Source organism: Limanda limanda, chromosome 4, assembly GCF_963576545.1.
Source record: "Limanda limanda chromosome 4, fLimLim1.1, whole genome shotgun sequence".
Taxonomy (NCBI): Eukaryota; Metazoa; Chordata; class Actinopteri; order Pleuronectiformes; family Pleuronectidae; genus Limanda; species Limanda limanda.
Window position 1 is genome coordinate 13,623,231 of NC_083639.1, and position 17,703 is coordinate 13,640,933.

Below are 17,703 nucleotides of genomic sequence, written 5' to 3' on the forward strand. Positions count from 1 at the left end.
CTGGTCTGCACCTCCTGCAGAGTGTGCTGGAGGTGGCACTCGCCTAGGGACATCAATATTTCAGGCCCTCTGGGCTCATGGGGTTACATGGGCCACTTGGAGCCCAGGGGAGACGTGGTGATGGAGAGACAGAGTGGGAGGGAGAAGGTTAGAGCTGAAGTCTGATAGGTGAACAGTGCGGGTATGATATGGGAGGGTAAATGATATTGTAGGAAGGAGAAGAAAAAACATTGAGAGGGTTGAATGGATATAAAGGGGGAAATGAGAGTGTGCATTATAGAAAGATGGATGAGAGAAGAAAAGGAGAATGGAAGAATCGTGAGGGTGAAAAGATGAAGTAATTATTCTGCTTTGTTTTTGGATGAATGGCCGTCGATTTTATCAGGGATGTTCATCTAGCTGCGTCAGTGCTAGATGAACTGGATATTAAATCTTGGAGAAAAGAGTGAGAGAAAGATACAAGGATAATTGTGATGATGGTAACAATGTGCGTATTTATGACTCTGAAAATCCATTTGCATGAGGCAAACATTAAGTGTTTAATTATCTTGAAAACAAGGCAGTAACATCCAGGGGCAGAGGAGAACAGAGGGGAGAAGTGGGCAAGAGACTGATGAACCACGGAACAGACAGAAAAAATGGATGATGACAGCGAGCTTCCTGCCCCCTCCTGCTCCGTCCCTCTCATCCTTTTAGTCAGCGTGAAAGAGCTTCACAAGAACACTGTTGCTACGACTACAGCTGTTACCACAGTGGTGGTCATTAGGGGGTCGTTACCATAGCGAGGAGGTTCCCGGGGGCAATCAGAGGAGACCCGCTGCACCCTCAGTGATGATCGATACGTTCATGTTGTTTTAAGCCTGTAAATTCAAACAGATCATTGTAGCAAGTTAGAAATGAAACATGATCTTTTACTGACCCATGAGCTTATAAAACGTGTGTAATGAAAAAGGTTGTAATTTCTTAAACGTTCTCAGAGTGGGACTTTAATTAAACTGCATTGTATGTTTCTTCTTTGACTCTGCAGCTGCAGTGTTTTATATTATCAGTATAATAATAATAAAAGAAATTGTGAATATAGATATATAATATATATATGAAAAATAATATATATTTCATGAGTTTGATTTAAGTGCACAGGTGCAAGACGGGATGCCATAGCAGTATTTTCTCAAGCAGGACCAAAGCGCTTATGATCCCTGCTCATTGACAAGGCATTCTGCAGGAAACAATGAAAAAACACAATAGCACTTGTAAAGACAAAGAAGTTTTCACAAGTGTGATTGTGTTTTTGGCATTAGGAGAAGACAGCAGAGACACTGTGCCTCTATTGGAAGTATGAAAGGGAAGGCGTCAATATCACAGTTGGTGATGGCAATGACAAATCCATCAAGCATATCTCCGTGTTAAGAGTCTTAAGCCATACCAGAGGTTCTTGACACTCTACTGACATACGTTGCTTTAAAATTACATGTCAAAAGAATAATGCTAACATGGTGATGTTTAGCCGGTGTTTGTTCACTTCCATTTTTTGCTAAATATGCATTAAATCCAAAGTGCAACTGAGGATGGGAATTTGTTGTACAAATAAATTACCTTCTATTCATCCTGACAGAAATATCATCCTCTTGGTGTAGCTAGAGTAAAACGTCCAACCGAAAGCAGATGGACCAGCCACCCCACTGACATTTCCATCCCTAGAGCCACACTGCTTCGCATATCTACAAATACCAATTCAATGTATGATTATGATACGTTGCTTTATGCATCAACAATACATTTTATATTTAGAATAGCTTGATATCATCCTAAAATAACAGTTTAATTATAATTGTTTTGACCAATTTTGAGAACATCCTTTTGCTTTAAAAAAGTAGTGATGGACCAGTTAAAGAAGTAAACTATGCCAGAACATCAAAACTTATACTGGGGACACAAAGTGGAGCAGGAAGTAGAGCAGGAAAGTGGCACTCGGAGCACAGCTGCACTAAAGTGAGGATCTCTGAGTACTCCCCCTGGAGTTAGCTTCACTTACATTTTAACAGTGACCAGTGAGATATTTGACCATGATACACCAATTATCTACTCTCACAACAGAAAGAATGAGGAAACACTAGGTGAACTCTGACCCGTGCTCATGCTCTGCCAGAACAAATTGAGCACTGTGTGTTGAAGAAATGAGCTTTGCTGACATGGAAGTGTTGTAATTACGAGGTAGTTGCCCAGTGGGAACGTGGGGCGGACCCTGTATAACTGCATCCCGGTGACCTTAAAGTGTCCTGTGTGCATGAAAATATGTGAGGCGGTAGTAGCCACTTCTTCTGTAAATAGAGAAGCTGATAAAATATCTGTTGAGTGATATGAAGTATCGACCAAGTCCTTTGCAGTTGCTTCCCGACTGACCCTTAATTTAATCACACTCTGACTCAAAGAGTTCACCCTCCAGCTTCTCCCTCAGTGCTTTTCCAAAACACTTCGAAAGACAATTGTCCTCATCCGGTGCCTGGGTGGTTTTATCAGACGCTTCACCTAGGCATGACCCACCAATTTGGCTCTGGCCAACTGGTTACCCCAGCTGAGGCTCCATTCCTGTCACTGATATAAGATAGGAGAGCAACAGTGGGTAAATAAATACTCCACATCCAAAGTAGATTATGGGGCATGACTCCCTTGCTGCACTGCCTGAGTCAGACTACCTTTATAGACGGCCCAACTGGGAAATAAAAAAGAATGACGGCATGCAGGAAAGAGCGAGAAAATGGAGTATGATCTCATATTAGTTTTTTCTGAAAATAGACTTCCTTCCTTTTGGAATATGAGTATGAAGAGAAAAGAGGCAAAGGTTTTTCTGTGTTGATTTACAAAGCAGTCAGTCAGATCAAAGCAGGATGTACGACAATCAGATGGATTAAACAAGATGGATGCCCAGGGTTTATGGTAAAGCAGTCAGTTAAAGTGGTAAAAGAGAGACGTCAGTATGTTAACGGGAAAGCAGCAGAGATGATGGGAGGTAGAGAAGCTGGTGAGGAGCATCAGAGACACTGTATGGCCTCTAGTTAAAACATTTACTGTAGTTCTGGCTGGATCAGACACAGGAAAGCTAGGCTAATGCTTATGTATCACAGGAAAGCTGGGCTAATGTTTCCTCTGCTGCATGCAGGCCTCTAAGTTCTGTTACTGTTAGCACAACTCACGCCTTGAGAAATCAAAACAGCATGAGCCACAATGAAGAGTTTAGCTCGTCCACACGGGCAAACCAAGCCTGCAGTCAGACTCTGCTGGGGGCATCTGCAGTGTCATTAATCGCTGCTCAGTCAGTAGTAAGTTTTTATTTCTTATTTCTGCCTCGGATGACCCTCTAAACTTTAGAGCTATGCGCAATTTCATCAGAATTAATGACAATGAATGAAGCTGCACCACATCAACACATTGCTTTAGATACTAAGGTAATCTAAAGCAAATGTACATTTCATCAAGTGCATTTAACCATGAGGGTACAAACCCAGAACAACAAGAATCAAGTCAGTACAATTTCCTTCAAGAAAGCCAAACTACAAAGTCCTATATGTAAGTGCCATATAAGTGCTATTATATATATATATATGTTTTTTAATTATAAACTTTTTTATCCAAGGTGTAGTCGGAAAAGATGTGTCTTTAGTCTGCAGTGGAAGATGTTTAGACTTTCTGCTCTCCTGATGTCAATGGGGAGCTTGTTCCACCATTTAGGAGCCAGGACAGCAAAGAGTGGTGATTTTGTTGAGTGGCAAGGTGTCCCTCGCTGTGAGGGAGCAACAAGCCGATTGGCAGATGTAGAGCGGAGTGAACGGACTGGAGTGTAACGTTTGACCATGTCCTGGATGTAGACTGGACCCGATCTGTTCACAGCACGGTACGCGAGTACCTATCTTTTGAAACGGACATGGGCAGCCACTGGTAACCAGTGAAGGGAGCGGAGGAGCAGAGTAGTGCGAGTGAATTTAGGTTAAAGATCAGTCGAGCTGCTGCATTCTGGATGAGCTGCAGAGGTCGGATGGCACTAGCTGGTAGAGCAGCCAGGAGGAAGTTACAGTAGTCTAGGCGTGAGATGACCAGAGCCTGGACCTGAACCTCAACGCCTTCTGAGAGAGGAGGGGACGTATTCTCCTGATGTTGTGCAGCTTGTATATACACAATCGGGTTGTTGCAGTACTGTTGGCAGTTAGGGAGAGTTGACTGTCGAGTGTCACAACCAGGTTCCTAGCAGTCTGGGTGGGGGCTACCAAATGGTCATCGGCAGCAGCTGGAGAAATAAAGTTGCCCACTGGACTTTTAAAACATCAGTAAATGTTTTACAATCCTCGGTAGGCAGGCAGGCAGAACTCGTCATAACACCTGCTCTCTCTGTCATCCAGTGCACTGTATATGTGATCTTACTTTTTTTAAAATTTGTATATACCATTGTCATGTAGATAAATGAAACCATTAAGTCCTTCGCAAATATTGTCATAGTGGAACAGTGCAGTCTATGCACATATACATATGGACACCCGGCTGACTTCTGGCTAATGAAAGATCAACCCAGTGGTGGAGCACAAAATGATCTAAGGAGCGAATGAGGTCAGACATTTATCCCCCATCAGAAACCACTGGGGAGCTGCAGCTTCATGAGGTAGTGAGGTGAGGTGAGGGTCGCTGATCAATCGCAGCTCTGTGACACACACAAAGGTTAAATTAGGTTTCGATGAGGGAGAGACTTTGAGAACTTATTACTGCCAATGCTCAAAATCTTCTAGAGCAATTTATTTACATTTCACACCCTGATTTCACATGTGGTAGCTACACAGTCATTTCATTTTTCATTTGCGTCCAGACAGCACTGACCAAGAGCCAGTATTTGTGTATGTGTGAGAACGAGTGAGCAAGGCAAACAAAATGAATTCATTATCTTCCAAACAGATTCCTCCTACCTCGCTCTCTCTCTGCAGGCGACATACTCTCTGACCTAATGCCCCTGACCCACTGCTTGACAAATGTAGTGGTGCTCCACATCTCTTATGGTGGACTTACTTCACAGATACACATTAAACGAGGCAGGTTCTCTACTTTAACCAAGTGTGAGTGGTGAGACAAAAGGAAACTTTATTTCACATTGAGCTGGGCATATTACAGTGATCGTATCAGTTGCAGGTGCGGACTGAAACAATAATTCAGGCACGAACCTGTTTGTTTATAATTTGAAAAACATTAGGTAGATGAAATATCCCACAGGTCACTGGGAATTTTCATTAAACGGTGCTTTGATAATGCACATTTTTCAGTCCTGATGTAGAGTGGTCACAGTGTCTCTCGTCTGACGTATTGTGACTCAGCTATCGGAACGGCTCATTCACACCAGTTACTAGAAGGATTCAGATATAATCAGATCAGAAAAAGATGACTGCAGAATAGAGCAGGAAAAATCTTAAATAACAGAGGATACCCTTTATGGTGCAGCAGGTCCAAATGAACCACAGGCCAATATTTTATGCTCGTGTCAAATAGACTGTAGTTTACTGTTGGGCCTGCGTCACACTCGGCTGCAATAGATGAAGGCTGTAATATTTAATGACAGAGTGCAATGGGGGCCAAAATCAGGGTCTGTTTTATGCTGTCAGTGGTATGTTTGCCCTGAAACTTCACTATGGACCTCTGCAGTATTTTGTTTGAGCATCTGTTGATAGAGGCATTCGTTTTTATCTTAGTGAAAGTCTGTTGTGTCACAGTCTCTGAATATGAACCCCAGGTATGAAACATAATTAAAAAGATAAAATAAGACATTAGAGACCACCCTGTTTATTCTTTTTAATGTACACAGTGAAGCTTTGCCTTTTTACTGTTGATCAACAATATCCAAAAGTTATTTTATATTTCTGCTGATTCATGATGTGGTTTCCTGGAGTCTTATTGCCTCAGGAAGCATGTTCCTAATCTAATCTATGGTTTTTAATTGAAATACTTTATCTCTCAAGATGTGCCTGTTGCCTATCTCGAATATCTGATTTTCCAAACAAATTAAAAAGTTATCAGGAAAATAAACAGTCTTGGAGACAATGAAACATATTATCAAAGGACTATAAGAATGTCCATATTTGCAGATCAAAAATCCCAAGATAGACTTTGTAGGCACTAAATTTTAACTGACGGAGCCTGAAGACATTTTCTGTGGTAGATGTACAGATTGTTATGATGAGTGAACCTGATGAGTCGTCTTTGTGTTGTAGGATTTCTTCCTCTTGGAGCCTGGTTCTTCTCTGACGTCAGCGACAGACCCTCCAGTCCCAACAACAAGGTACGGCACATCTGAGCCTCTGTCTTTCTTCTACCCATGGGCTGTGATATTCTGTCTTCTTTTAATGACTTTGTTTACATCTTCAGCCCAGTTGCGAACGTGACTATAGAGCTAGTGCTAATGAGACAGTGTTAGCCTTGATGTTGTTACTTGACATATTGAAAGGCCTTAACCGCCAGTGGAATTAGCTCATAGGCTTCAGAAAGATGGCACGCCTTGACCTTGTCCAGATTGCACTACGATGGGTCTTCAGGGCATCAATTCTGAACTCGGCCGTCAAACAGAAAATGAGTCCGAAGCTGTGGAAGGCAGAACTTGTCGTCCTTTGTGCAAGCTAATAAATCTCTCGGGGCTTTTGTTTGCTTGGATCAAAAACTGATCGGAATGGAAATGTCAGTGTATTTGATGTTAAGTCGTTTGAATGTAACATGAGATACAGTAGCTACACCGCTGCCGTGTGGTTGTATCTATGAAAGGGCATGTTTTGTCATGCAGACGCATGCACAATGTTGCCTGCAGAGCAGCGAGCGCTGATGGAACAAAGCCACGGTGCTCAGCATCATGAGTGTCCTCTGTGGGCTTCCCTGAGGTCCGACTCTGAACTCTTGATTTCACACTGGATTAATTTCAATCTGAGCAAATATCTCTTCTGTAATACTGTCTATGGGAGAGCACAGTGCTGAGCAGACAACTATGTGAAGGAACTCAGCCTTCTTTACTCACAGTAGAGCCACTGCTTTCACTTCTTCATATTGAAACAAGCCCTTTGTTTGCACTACAAAATTAAACTGTAGATTTGTGGAACGGACCTGAGGGGCAACGGAGAGAGTGCTGGGAGGAGTCATGACCGTGTACCTTGTTAAATTTCCAGTGACATTGATAATCCCTCTGGGGTTTTTTTCTTGCTTTTTTCATGCTTCCTAAAAACAGATCAATAACCTTTCTGCAGCTGATGCATTAGTGATGTTTTTGTTCCACCGAGCTGTTCGCTGCACAAAGTCCTACATAACAGTGACCCATTCATCCGGGCACACTGAAAGCATCAAAGGGTGAAAAGTTTAAAAGCTGAACTATTTTTACAGTCTGGCATTCAAAAGAAGTACCTTTAATAACATTTGAGCAAATGCTGACCTCTGCACATATTGATTGGATCAATATTACCTCAAATAACTACACTGTAGGGAGGGATCATATAGAAAGCAGCAGAGGGCAGGAGCTCCTCAAAATAAGAAAATCGTTTTCACTGTGTTGGCGTGAGCAGGAGAAGAAATATCAGCCAACAAAACTTTCACAGGTATTTGCAGTCACTGAAACACTTTTAGACTTTTATAAGAATCTTTTCACACCTTTTAAACTAATCAAAAGCTCAGTCACACCAATTTCTTCAAACTTATTACAATCTCTCTGTTAGACCTCACTTTTTACAAATAAATGGCCATAAGAATCACCAACATATACCAATCAAACACAAGATTAGAACCATTTGCTTGTTGTCGTGACTGTGGCCGATCAGAGTAGGATTATAAAAATAGTGAGCTTATAAATACATTAGACTGTATATAAAGTGGCATCTAATACTAGCCTAGGCTAAATATTATAGCTTACAATATATGCTTTTTATATACACACCAAAACCAACAATAAAATAGGTAAGTGGTTTCAATGTGGCTGATCTGTGTACATTATATTCCATGTTAGTGAACAATGGATATTAAATACTGTGTTTATTTTCATATCTTCTGTGAGTGGGCTTGAGTTGCATTAATGACATTTGAATTCAATTTTAAATGCTAAGTGTGCATATGCACAAAACATTTGATTTGAAATTCAAATGATTATTGTTATAAAACATAGATGCTAATTATGCAGTCTCTGTCGGTCTTAGATAACATGTATTTATCTTCCATTGTTTATGTAAAGCATTTCAGTATGTCAGAGGGAAAGGACAGAGCCGAAAGAGTGCTTGTAATTACGCATGCAGGAGAAGCTATTGTACATGAAGCTGTTGCACAAATACATCCAGTATGTGTGCTCGAAACCAAGGTGAGTTAACTGTCCACATGCATGGTTTAGCAGTGAGAACAGGGAGCGTCCATGTTTCTGACAATATGGCATCATAGTCCATGTGGTTAATGTCTCCACAGCCTGAAAGGTATCCATCACTAAATGCCAGAGAGACACACTGTCCCCCAAGCCATGAACCCATTGCTTTCATTCAACCCACAATCAATTTGCCCCTCTATCTCCTGAGAGTCACAGTGGTACATCTTATCTGTGATGCATTGTCGATGTGATTATGTTTTGCTTTCATGTGTCAGGGAAGAATGTACAATTCATCTGCAGCACCGAAGAAAAAATATTCATTTGGAATCCAAATAAACATTTTTTTTGCTCTACTGATAAAGTTATTCTATCACTGCAACTGTGAGTATAGACTTTGGAATCATGAATGAAGAAAACAAATATCTCAGTTTTTTTCTCAGAGCTTAAGATTTTGTCTTCAAATTATTCTTCAAAAAACACCTAATGATATTCAGAGATATAAAGAAAATCATTTCACATATGAGGTGGAACAAGTGAAACGACTAGTTCTGCATTTTGCACAGTAAAGGGGACATCTGATCTTTTTTTCAACCTGGGCCCTATGTTTATAATTGGATGTGTAAAAAAATAGCACTTTAAAAATCTTTTGGAATCAGCACCGTAGATTCTATATCTCATGAGATCCCTGTGCTCTGTTCATTTGCATAGAGGCTCTGCTTTGGTTTTAATGAATTTGCAGCGCAACTCCTCATGCGAGGACCTTTCAAAATATGTATATCTTGTTTCTGCTTTAGCCAAAAGAACAAAAGTGCTGACACTAGTGCAAGAGGAAGTGTCTATTAGATTTTGAAATGCAGCGCTTCATTACTGAGCCTGATACTGGAACAGTGAGTTATTAGACTCTAAAAAGGATTCTGTGCCATGGGTCATCTTCTTGTTTCATTTGCGGGACCATCACTGGGGAAAGAAGACATTATATTGGTCTGTATTCACTGTATATAGCACTTTTCTAGTCTTAAAGACTACAGTATATTTTTTGCCATTCCCCCACACAAAGAGTGCAGCACTTTCACTGCTTTTGCGCCAAGTACCTGGTATTTTTACTGTGAGCTCACTGTCACACTGTCAAGTCTTACTGGGTGCTTTTCATACTATGACATGTCAAAATGTCCGCAGAGAAAAAGGCCTGTTGTGGAACACATGTACCCGATTCAACAATGACTGAGATTTATAAAATATAATCAAGAGTATGTGTGACTTTATAAATCTGACTAAACAAACCCATATGCACTCTCTGAGTGTGCTTGACTGCTTTGGCACCTGAACCACTAATTCATCACATGTAACAGTAAACCATCATCACTTTAATATCTCACATATCCTTATTAAATGTCACATGGTTGATAAATGACTCATCTATAGAGAAACAGACTTCACAGTGCCTCAATATTCAGGATCAAATGAAAAGGCCATTAAGGAACTAATTACTCAAATGTACATAAACATAATCATACAACCCACATCTTAAAAAAAGCAATGCAAGATGACGTTTATTAATGCACATAATAATTGTCATTCCCATCCCTTAAAGTGACTTCTGTTCCTGCACAAGATAAAAGTGTACATGACTAAAGGAAAGTGGCATACAATGTTGCCTATAAAGGCTTATTCATGTCATTATGCTGACATGCCATCTCTCTGTCTCTCTCTCTCTTTCTCTCTGTCTCTCTCGTTTCGTCTTTTCTGTATATGTGTGTGTGTCTGTGTGTGTGTGTCTGTGTGTAGTCCAGTTTGTGTAGGCATTGCATTAACATGGTTTAATCCCCTGCTTGGCTTATTGGATACAAATCCTTCCCAAAGCTTTAAAAGCTCCTTTTCATTCTCTCTCTCTCTCTCTCTCTCTCTCTCTCTCTCTCTCTCTCTCTCTCTCTCTCTCTCTCTCTCTCTCTCTCTCTCTCTCTCTCAATCTCTCAGTGCCTCTCATTTCACAACATCTTCACTTTTATAATCAAACCACATCCGATGATGGTTTCACTGTGTAATTTTAAATATTGGCCATTTCCTAATTGACATTTTATTATTTTGGCCATGATAATACGAGTTTCAGCACTGCAATAAGCTTAAGTAATAACTGTTTAACTACCTTCCTGTAATTTTTTCATTAATCTGTGGCACGATTTAACACCATCAGTTTTGATTAAGCTGATTTATAACACTATAAGCACCTGATGTCTGGTCATGTTTTGCACATAGTAAGCAAATATAAATACATATTTTTCAGAAATACTCATGACTTCAACCAATATCTTTTATAATTTGTTCTTATTTTGAAAACATTCATCAGGCCTTTACTGTTTTACTGTTTTACTGTTTACTTTCGTACTGTCTTTGACCTTGCAGTCATGGATGGGATTTAATTTTTAAAGTAAGGAGTGAAACATGAGTGACAAAACCAACTAGAGCAAAATACAGGAGGTTGCTTTTCTCATTGGCAATTAACAGAGAGAAACTGCTGCTGGATCATCAATGAGGAATCAATCCTCAGGACTCTCAGTGCACAGTGTAATACACAGTGAAACAGTGTCTGTAGAAACCCTCTTGTGTAAGCATTAGTGAGTTTTTACAAACCCAATTGTACATCGGAATGTGCTGTTACTTGGCCAAACTTTATGAAATACCATAATTCATGTGCCCACAACTACAATATAATTTAATTTAATCAACATTTCTGTGAATGTGCCAGTGATAGACAGCTGGCTTCTTTTCATCTGCAGCCCTTTGTCCAGATGTTACTACATATGAGTATCTACGTAAACAGAACCTAATACATTTGGTCTTGTCTCAGCAAGTACCTCTCTTTGGTCAGAAAATGACATAGTACTTAAGTAGCAAAGCATTTTCTCTGTGTTTCTGTAACTGTTTGGTGCCCACAGTGTCCTGATTAGCCTTCGACTTCCACCATGCACAGTAATGTCTGTGTAAAGTAAATGTAAGTGTTAACCTTCACGAATCTCTACAGCTCCTTCATCTCAAACACTCATCTGTCTATGAAGGGACTGGAACAGGAATAGAAAATCATTTAACAGTGAGAGGACTATTTCCTGCTCATATTCATGTTGGCCAATGAAAAGAGAAAATTAAATTATCTTCTGTTCCTATTTTTTAGTCTGAATGTCTGACTTGGTCATAAGAGTTTCTCAGAGCAAATTAATATCAGGTTAATGTGCCTATTATTAACCTGGGATTCTATTTTAATAGCCTCAGCACCAATTACTGGAGTTCTTCAATATCAGTATCACACAGTGTGACCTAATTAACTTGGCAGAGACAGATGCTATAATTTCTCATGTATGATTTCATTACAGATAATATTTGAAGAGAGAAACTATGTGTTAATGTCAACTTGAGCAGAGGGGTAATTAAGAAAAGGCTTTATTAAATGTTAAAAGCACCACAAGGAGGCCATGACCTACTGTTATGTATATCATCGATGTTATGCTATACAAAATAAGTTGCTCTATGGATTTAAGGTAAACACATAAAAAATGTGTCTGCTCATTGTCAACAAATTGAATTATGTCGTCAGCATATAACAGTCTTCACTTATTTTTCTTCTACTACTTTTAAATGATGTTTCAACTAACTGCCACTGGTCCGAACCATCCAAAATCTGAAGTTGATCTAAACCGAGAACCCCTCTTTTGGTCAGAAACACTTTTGGCCGTTTGTCTGAAAGGGCCTAATCTCTTGAGTAATTCATTTATCTACAGGCGTGTGCAACAGTTTTATCGTTGCTCCCACCATAAGGCTGGTTTACACATTATTTTTAGCACTAACAACCAGTGATATAGAAAACATTTTTTATTTTATACCTGATGCTACATGTAACAATGGCAAGCTGTAAAAGAAAGCACTGCGACTTCACATGTGAGAGCCGGTGCAAGCAGGAGCCACATCCTGTCATTTTCCCTGACTCCTTCCCCTCTGAGAATCTCTCTTCATGATGTCTCACTCCTGCAAATACTTCTCCCTGCCCATTCTGCACTCTCCCTTTCACATGCAACCCTTTCTTTACTCTGCGCGATAAAACTTGCCCCTCTCTTTCTATCTAGTGACTGCTCTGTATTTTTCCCCGCAATCTGCGAGGCCATCTGGTCCTCTGTCCTCAGCCTCAGTCTGTCTGCAATATCTTTGCTCTCTGAATCCATTTGACAAGATTAATAGACTGAACCTCAGACAGATATAAGCTGCTCATTTGGATAGGGATCGTGGGGAGGGGATGGGTTCAGAGCTCATTGTGAGCAGATGAGCAGGCTTTTTCTTTTTCTTCTTTCCCTCAATGGCAGCTCACCTGGCCAATCAGAAGGATTCATGGTAATACAAACTACAGATTTAACATAGAATTAATCTGAGAGGGAAACGATATATCATTGTGATGTTTCTTGTTTGATATGGACGCATGTCAAGCAAACAAGAGTGACCCCTTTTTTCTCCCAGTGTCAGCCGAGGTCGAAGACTCACTGAAACCACTCAGTTGGCAGGATAAACTGTAGTCGGATTATATACTGCTGCCAGGTCTGAGATCAGCTGTGATGTTGTGATGGGGACAGTGTGGAATATATGGAATATATCAACTGCTAAGCACATGTCATGTCTTTGAAACCTTTATATTGTCAAATACCAATCTTTATAATCAGGAACATCAGGAATCATTACAGTTTTTATTTAAGAAAATGAATTTCTAAGGATTTCTCTGCACTGTGTGTCAGTCAAAAGTTTATTCCCCTGTGATAATTTTTAGTTTAAACTACAAAAATCGTTTCACAAAAACTTCAGGTCTTAGGCCCTTAGGAAGAGATCATGTCAAACAGAACAAATAAATCTTTCCAAAAGACTTCAGGCCAAAAGAAATAATTCAAATATGTTGACTTTTGAATCTAATTCAATATAAATTCTCTGCCATTAAGTTTACTGTACCAGGTTTTACATGACTGGAAAGAGCCATTCATTGAGCGATATATTAATGTCATAGTAAGTACTTGCAGCATTATATTCAGTGTTTAATAATAAACAAATAACTGAATTTACACATTTTTGACAATGTCCACAAATACTGATTGTTAAGGTCATAAAGGTCGAATTTATGGCAGAGCTGTTACATTAAAGTGCAATAGATGGTGTGGTTGTACCTTAAAATGTTGTCACTCTGTGTGTATGTTATATTGAAAAAGTAATATCAGTGCTGTGGTATAAATGTGACACTTTCTGTAACAGTCTTTAGTAAGTATCACTCAGGATGAGAGGGCTTGACTGAGTAATGGTCTGTCCAAGGTGCTTTTTATGCATTTATGAATTGTGTCACAGGTCATACACAATCTGCAGGCTGGTGGTTCCCCACTGCTAATTGACCTGTCCTAATTTCAGCAACTGCTTCACAGTTTTAACATACTAATGTAAACATGCCCGGTGTGAATGTGCACTTTGCCAGTCAACATTTTAAGACTAAGCCATACATTTGTTTTTCTTCTTTATATTTATATTAAAAAATTGTGTGTAGTAGTCCTTTGTCCCTTTCGGTTCATTATCTTAGTACATCCTGTGACATAAGAGATCCCACCACCAGCGTGGATGCCAATGCTCAATAGTTGACTTGTGAACCCAAATTGCTCACTCCTGCTTACTCCTGTCTCTGTCCTGTTTTTCTCTGATTCATTTTCAAAATAGGATAAAGTATATATTTTTTATTTTATTACATCACACTCACAGCACATGCTCTCCTCTTGGAAATGAAGATTTGTCATTCAAACCAGAGCAAATCCTGATTCACACATGATTTAAACATTTAACTGCCTTTTCTGTGTTTATTTGCCAAATTAGGGTTTCTGCCCATCCAGAAATACTCAGTTCTTTGATTTTCTCCCACTCGTCTCTTCTCAACCTCGACTTCTATTTTTCTTTTCCAGCAAACCAATTTATCATGCATGCTAATTAACGAGGGTGGCCTCAATTAAATTGATAATTGGACCATATGGAAAATCCAAAGGGAGAGACATCATGGACAAACTGTCTTTATGCTCTTGTGAGGACCTTCTATTATTTCTAAGTGAAGTTTGTTTTGGCTACAGAATTGATTCCGTTTAATAAGATTTGTTTGGCAAAAAAAATATCCCTTGTTACACAGCTGCTTTACTTCTTGCTTTTGCAGGTGAACCCTTTATTTATCAATAAATACTTTGGTGCCATATTAAGCCCCGTGTGAGTTTTAGGATTTACATTTTTTTTCTTTTACTAGCATTTTTAAGACTTAAAGTCTTCTCCAGCTATTTATGTGACAATTTGTGGTACAGAATTTCCTGATTTATAAAGCCCAACACAGCAGTTGCACGTACCCTTTTTAACCAAATATGTTATATAGAACATGAGACAGAAGCCTTTGACAGAAAATGGAGCACGTATAGTACCTTAAAGGGATAGTTCACCCAAAAATTAAAATTCACTCATTATATAATCACCACTATGCAGATGGAGGGGCGGGTGTCCAAAAAACCTGTTTGGAGCTTCAGGGGTAAACAGTGTTGCATCCAAATCAAATACAATCGAAGTAACTGGGCTACCACTTCTTAAAAAGTAAAGAAAAACAAAAGTAAACTAGGGCTACGTTGTAGCACTTGCGGGCCCGAGCACCCGCACGTTGAAGCCTGTTGCGGTCGGGGGAGAGAGCGAACGATGACCAAGCGCACGTCTCCGCGTTGAATGCGTTTTACGCTCTGCGGCGAGGATAAACGCTTCACATTCCCAGAAGTTGAAGTTGATCTGATGAAAGCCCTATGAGTTCGTCAAAGTACAAATGAGGAAAATGGCCAAAATAGCCATTAAAGTCAAAATGGCGGGCTTCCTGTTTGGTCTAGCATGTCTATCCAAGAGACTTATTTGTTTTTTATGAAAAGACATATGTCCCTATATATTTTTGTAGATGTCGGCCAATCGTAGTGCCGGGGCTGCCCTTTAGGGGGTGCTAGTCAGTTATATTGCGAGGCCCATTCCTTAAAACCATCTGAATGTCTGTTGGGGGGGGGGGGGGGGGGGTGGTGGTTTGAGGGAGATAGACCCATATACAATACAATAGGGCCCCCCATCGCTTGGTGCTTGGGTTCTTTCAAACATATTCATGTCAGTGTAATTATAGATTTCTGTCTTTACAAAGTGAGAACTAAATATGATAAAGGAAGGTCAGTGTTTGATTGACAGCTGATCTCTGTGCGGAGCAGAAACGTCACCACGATGAACTTTGATCAACAAACATGGAGACAAAAGAAGTTAAAGATTTACACACAGAATCTAAATCACTGTTTTTAATTACTCAAGTCTATTTGAGTTTACAGAACTCAGCTGTGGATCTAGAATAATGAACCATAACTCCAGCATAGAGAGGCTGAGTGAATGTGGTCTGGACTCTGTGGAGGAGAGTCATGGTGTCAGAGACGCTGTAGAAGGACAGAACACCTGCACTGTGATCCAGGTACACTCCTACTCTGGAGGACACAGGACCTGACACTGGAGTCTTGATGCTTTTGTAAGTAAAATCATAACTGTCTCCATCACAATATAATACCTAAGATTTATCATTGTATCCAAATCTACATTCACTTTTGCTTCCTGCTCTGCTGATATTCTTGTATGTGACTGCTACAAAAAATCCTCCCCCCACCTCCATCTCCAGCTCCACCTCCCAGTAACAACGTCCAGTCAGACTCTCTCTACTCAGCACCTGAGGCCATACATTGAATCTGTCTGGGTGATAAGAATAAGACTGATGTTTTTTCGTCCATCTTACTTTTCTGTTTCCCTTAGATAATAACAGATGTGTGTATGCTGTGTTGGGATCCAGTGTGATTTCCTGTGAATATATTAAGAAGTCAGCTCTGGTCTGTGGCTCTGGTTGTCGCAGTAAAACATCCACTTGAGACACAATCTGTAAAATCTGTGTCTCTGTCTCACTCAGAATGTCCTGTAGTCGACCTCTGACCTGTGACACAGCTGCTGTCACGTCCTCAAAGTTCCTCAGAGAACGGATCCTGAAGCTGGATGAGTGTGTAGATTCACTGAGTGGTGACAGTGAGGGGTAGTTGTGTAGAAACTGGTTGTGACCCTCTGTGTCTGAGAGCTGCTTCAGTTCATGGTCTTTCCTCTTCAGCTCAGTGATCTCCTGCTCCAGTCTCTCCTGAAGCTCTCTGACTCGACTCACTTCAGTGTCCTGCTGGGATCTGATCTGCTGCTCCACATCAGAGCTTCTTTTCTCCAGCAGAGGGATCAGCTCAGTGAAGATCTCCTCACTGTCCTCCACTGCTTTATCAGCAGAGCCATTGACGGCCTCCTCCTCCTGTTGAAGCAGCTTCACGTATTTCTCTGTGTCCTGGACTCTCTGCTGGATTGTTTGTCTCCTCAGCCCGAGTTCTCTCTGCCTCTTAGTCCTTTCTGCTACAGCTGACACTGTGTCGTGGTCTTTATGTTCCTCCACAGAGCAGAGATAACAGATACACTGCTGATCAGTGCGGCAGAACATCTTCATCACCTCGTTGTGACGAGAGCAGATGTTCTCCTGGAGCTTCTCCGAGGGCTCCACCAGCGTGTGCTTATTCAATGGAGCTGACTGAAGATGACGCTGGAGGTGTTTTTCACAATAAGAGGCCAAACAATTCAAACAGGACTTGAGAGCTTTCAGTTTTCTCCCAGTGCAGACATCACAGGCCACATCTTCAGGTCCAGCATAGCAGTGATCAGCAGGACCAGCTTGGAGTCCAGTCTTCTTCAGCTCCTCCACTAAATCAGCTAACATGGTGCTTGTCTCCAGGACAAGCCTCGGTGTGAAGGTCTGTCTACACTGAGGACAGCTGTAGCTTCCTCTCTCCTCCTCTTTGTCCCAGTGGGTGTTAATACAGCTCAGGCAGTAGCTGTGTCCACAGCCAGTAGTCACAGGATCCTTCAGTTGATCCACACAGATCAAACAGGAGAGTCTTTCTCTGTCCAGTTGATTTTCTTGCTGCTCCATTTCCGCAGCTGCCAGAGACTGTAGAACAGATTCACTTCCTCCGAACAGAAACAGATCTCTGCTCCTCCCTCTCTCGTTCACTTCCTCTTTTTACCACGTTTTAACACACTATTGAAAAGAGCAACAGTATGGTCCGTCAGCAGCTGCTGCCTTTATGTCAAACTGTTTAAAGGCAGCTACCTTTAGTGCAGCTGCCTTTACTGTAGCTGCCTTTAAACAAACTGTTTAAAGGCAGCTACCTTTAGTACAGCTGCCTTTACTGTAGCTGCCTTTAAACAGTGTGACATACTGTTGTATTTTT

The 17,703-nt window shown here is 40.7% G+C and overlaps 1 pseudogene; it reads right to left on the reverse strand.

Annotated features, from left to right (window-relative positions):
* Nucleotides 1-15,719: 15,719 nt before the first annotated feature.
* LOC133000217 (tripartite motif-containing protein 16-like) lies at nt 15,720-17,420 on the reverse strand (annotated as a pseudogene).
* Between the last annotated feature and the right edge of the window lie 283 nt (nt 17,421-17,703).